The sequence below is a fragment of the Phocoena phocoena genome, chromosome 11 (genome assembly GCF_963924675.1).
Source record: "Phocoena phocoena chromosome 11, mPhoPho1.1, whole genome shotgun sequence".
Lineage (NCBI taxonomy): Eukaryota > Metazoa > Chordata > Mammalia > Artiodactyla > Phocoenidae > Phocoena > Phocoena phocoena.
In genome coordinates this window covers 9,202,522-9,207,490 of record NC_089229.1, presented here as the reverse complement: position 1 = coordinate 9,207,490, position 4,969 = coordinate 9,202,522, and positions in this window count along the sequence as shown.

Below are 4,969 nucleotides of genomic sequence, written 5' to 3'. Positions count from 1 at the left end.
CGCCTGCCTGTGACCTGCCCCAGCTGCCCCCTGCTCCCCTTCACACCCGGCCCCCTTCTCCCTCCCAGGCTGCCCTACCCGGTCCCTCCAGGTGGTTCCACTGAGGTCCAGGGCAGCTCGGGTCGGATGGGGCAGTGAGGTGTTGGGGGGGTATCCACATGTGTGTGCAGGTGTATCCAGCAGGGCCCTGGGGTGTTTGCATTCATTCCTTGTGTCTTCGAGCGTTCGTTGAGCACCTACTGTATATCAGGCCTGTGCTTGGCATGAGTGCTGAAAGACAAATGGTCCCTGGAAATGGGGAAGAGGAGATGTGGAGGAGGCCCTACTGGTACCAGAAGTAGGAATGGAGAGAAAACTAGACCGGGAGGATGCTGGGAAGGTTTGGCTGCAGGGTGTGAGCACCCACAGGACACTGGGGGCTGTCACCTGCTAGGAGTGATACAACCGCCCTGCTAGGAGTGTTGGCCTGTCTCCATTTTATGGCTGAGGAAACTGAGGCCTGGAGAGGTCAAGGTCACTCGCCCAGGGTCACTCAGGTAGCCAGTGATAGAGATGGGGCCGAGCCCAGGCCCCCTGACTGCAGAGCACCTGCTGTCCCCTGGCCTTCCCACCATCCCCCCTCCCCGAGCTGGGGGCTCCACCGCTCAGTGCTACCGTCACTCTGGGAGGGCTTGGGGACCTCAGCCCATGAGACACCCTGATTCTGCTGCAAGCCAGGGGCCTGCTCTTCCCCGACTGTTCCCTCAAGTGGGACAGCCCTGCCTCCAGGCCCCTCTCCCCACATCCCGCCAGCCCCTCCCCTGGCCGCCTCCCAGGGCAGGAGAGCCAAGAGGGCGGGCCTGGCTCCCGTGTGCTGCTCCGTGCTGCGTGTATCCCGCCAGGAGCTCCAGCACGCCTTTGTGGCCTCCTGGCGACTGACCACTGTCCCTGCCTCTCGGAGGGGCTCGCTATGTCCCTGCCCGGGGCTGAGTGGACAAGGAGGCCTGGATGGGGAGCACGTCGCCCAAGGTTACAGTGAGTGAGTGGCAGGGCTGGGCTTGCTACCTGGTCTCCTTGGTCCCAGCTACCTAGCAGGTGCCCCATTCCCTGCCCTTGTGACCTCCCAGGAAACAGAACTGATCTGGGACACTGTGTCATCTTCCCTCATTTGGGGTCAGCCAGGGTCCCAGGGGCTGGGACAGCCAAGCCAAAGCCTTCCAGAAGGCCTGCCAACGGCCGGTCTCCCTATGGGAAGACAGGGGCTCTAGACCCAGCAAGATGAATGGTGAGAGCCCCTGGGGCGTGGAAGGCTCGGGGAGGCCACAGGCTATAGGGGAGAGGGTGGCAGGTGTCCTCAAAGGCACAGGGAGGGTTGTGGGGGACAGGGAGGGACTCTTACACAACGTGGGCTCTCCACTGAGCCTTAAGGGTTGGGGAGGCCTTGAAGAAGGGAGAGGTGTGGGGAGACCTGGGGCCCAGCGTCCACCAGCCAGTGCCTCGGGAAGCAGGGCACTGGGATTGCAGGTCAGCACGGTGCTGGGTGTTCCCACCACCAGCCCCCAGGAGAACCCTAAGGGGCAGGTAATATTTGTTCACTTGCCTGTTGATTCAGCAGTTATGGGGCATCTGTGCTGGGAATATAGAGGGTGGGGTCCCTGCCCTCAAGGAGCTGACAGTTGTCAGAGGTGAGCATTAAACCGACAGCTGTATCCAGTGTCCGTTACAGTGGTGAGGCGCTATGCGAGTGCATGACGGGCTGCGGCTCCCCAAGGAGGGGCCCTGAGGATGGGCAGCAGTTAGCTTGGCAATGAGGGAAGGAGAGGAAATTTCCTAGGCAGAGAAGTAGCATCGTTGTCCCCACTTAAGGGGAAACTGAGGCTCAGCACGTGAATTAGCAGTGGAGCATGGATCACGTCTGGTCAAGTCCTCCCAAGGGGCAGCGATGACGGGAGAGGACCCCAGGCAGCCAAGTGACAGCTGCTTGTTGCTGACTTCAGTTTTCCACATCTGGGGAAGGGGCTCTATCTATGGTTCTCTCCCTCTGGGTGGCCCAAGTGGGGACAGGATGGGGCTCTGGTATCTGCCAGGTTGAGCAGTGGAACCGGTACCAGAGCAGCGGTTTGCGAAAAAGGTAAGGGTGGGAGTGGGTGTGTTTCTGGCAGAGAGAAGCTCTGTGTCCACATAGCATTCTATGAGAAGTCCTCTCCCTCACCCACTCCCCACCAAAAACATCCCTTGTTGATGGGCACCAGGAGACCCCAGGGTGCTGCCCATCTCTTCCCCTGGGCACCGACCAGCTGCTGGTGATGCTGGGCTAGAGGGCAGGGTACCATTTAAACTTAACCCGGTCGCTGGGTGTTTATTACAGACTCTACCTGCCACCCCAGAATGGGAAAATTTACAAGGCCCTGCCAGGATTGGGGGTTGCTGAATCATCTCTCAGCATTCCCCACTAGTCCTGGGGTGCTGCCCAGACAGGGTCCCGTGGTCAGGCTGTGCTGCGGTGGGGGTGAGAAACAGGAGCAGAGATTTGCAGGGTGGGAACTGATTGAGACCCAGGGCTCCTGACTCCCCTGCTGAGTGGTTGGTGGGGAAGCCCTGCTCCTTCTGTTGGCTGAGGACAGCCCCCTGGGAGCCCCAAGCTTAGAGCCTGTGCTCACAGGCCAGCGGTATCCCCTTTTCCCTCCCTGCTTCCCCCGTCTGCCTCCCCCTTGCTTCCAAGCCCTTCCTTGGAGAAGGGCACCCCTGCAGTCTGACCTTGCTGAGTTTGGGCTCCCTCCTCCCGTCAAGCGCAAGAGAGGGCCAAGGAAAACTGGGTTCCACACAAGTTTAGAGCTGCACGGACACTTAGGGGTGGTAGAGTCTGGGCCAGGAAGACAGTGACTTGTCCAAAGTCAAGCACAGAGCCAGAGGTTCGGGATCCGGGTCTCCTGTCTCCGAGTTGACACTCATCCTGCTCCATCACAGGCATCTGGTCCAGCTGGGTATGTAACAATTGAGGGACTAACTCCCAGGGTGCTGGTATTTGCTCCCCACTCCACCCTTCCCTGGTGGTTCTTGATCTTCGAAGACTGTTGGGGGTCCCAGGCTTCCCCCGACGTTACCCCTCGGGAGCCCCCAACCTTGGCCCAAGACCCCTTTGATTCTCTAAGGAGCAGAAAGGGGGAGCACCCCTCCCAAGAGTTTGTGGGAGGATGGACTTGTCCATCCGTCTCCCAGCGCTGCCCCTTGATGTGACGCTCGCCATCCCCTGGTGCCCACAGCCCTTGTCTGGGTGCCCTGGCCCTTCCCGCAGCGTTACTGCCTGTGTATAGTATAAATATATATATTTTCTATATATAAGATGTATAATATAAGGCTCCACAAATATATCTCTGTGCGTGTGTGTGTGCAGTGAATGGCAGTCCCCATCCTGGGCCCCCACTCCGGACTCCCCCACCACCTGGTTAAGTCTCTCAAGAGTGAATCCAGTGTGGCCCCATGGCACCCTCCTCTATGACATCTGTCCATTTGTGGTGAACCAAGTGAAGGTGGTGACTTCTGGTGACATAGTAATAAAGTGAAGACTCCAAACCCACCAGTGGATTGCAGAGTGTCACGGTGTTTTTTTGGTTCTTGGTGAGTGTGGCTTGGCATTTGCCCATCCGCTCTGTCTCCCCTGACCTGGAACATGCTTTATTTGTTCATTAATGTTTAGTAAAAAGTAAAGTCATTACAGATGAAGCCAGTGCCCCTCACCTTTACATGTGTGCATGCACGCACACCCCATCGCCACTCCCTTTCCTGGTCCCTTCCCCAGCCACCACAGGCAGCCAAGATTAGCTTGGCCTCATTCCTTCCAGACCATTCCCATGCACTTACGTACACATGTTTGCAGGGCGCTGTTTTTAAAGTTAGTGGCCCTCAGCTGCCACAGGATTTATTCAGACCCTGTAAAGTGCCAGACACTGTGCTGGGCCCTAGGAGTTCAACACTGAACCAGGTAGACACCCCTGCCCTTGCAGAGGTGGTCTTCCAGCAGGGGAGATGGACGTTAAACCAACATGCAAGCAAAAATCTCAACTGTGTGAAGTGCTGAGAGAGTGTCAGAAGATGCGGTTTAGACCTGGGCCCCTCTGAGCAGATGACCCTTAACCTGAGCTGTCTAGGATGAGCAGGGGTTCGCTGGCAAGAAGGTGGGCTGGTGAGCATTCTGGAGAGGAACTAAAACGCCGTCCTGTCTGGGGAAGAGCTTGAGAGTGGCGGACACAGGAGAGAATGTGGAGGGTACTCGAGTTGCACGGCACAGGGTCTTGAGGCCTGCGTAGGGGTTTGGTTCAGTCAGTGTGTGGAACCCACTGAAGAGCGAGTGACCGTCCCAGTGTGTTCTTTAAAAAGACCACTCCGGTGGTGAGGTGGCAGTCGAGGTTGCTGCCCAGTGTTCAGACAGGAAGGTCACCATGGCGATGAGAAGAGTGGAAGAAGTTTGACGGAGGAGCAGATCAGTAAATAATGGACTGAGTAAAGAGGGGTGAGGTAGGTGTGAGAACACCTCCCAAGTACTGGAAGTGCTGGAGGTCAGGCTGGCGGGGAGGAGCAGGTGAGCTTGGCTCTCAGTATGGACCTGTCAGTTATGGTGCTGGCCACGCCCACTCCCCTGCTCTCTGCAAATTCCGCAGTAGTCCCGGCCTGGGAAATAGCCTCTAGGCCGCTGATTGGACAGAGGTGAACACCTGATCCACGGGCCGCCCCTTCACAGGCTGATGGGTCCCAGGGCCTTGGCGCCATGGCTGTTATAAAGCACCGCCCCCCATCCCACCCCACACTATGACCAAGCCAATCAGGTTGCTTCCCTCGGCGATGGAGAAGAGGGACTGGTCAATCGGGTGGGCGGAGACTCAGGAAGAGGCGCGAGTTCCAGGAGAAAGTGGAGAACCGCGGGTTTCAGCCTACTCAGGTTCTGTCCTGCTTTGCTTTAAGGAGGCCTGAAGGCCGCAACTGCTCGCAATCA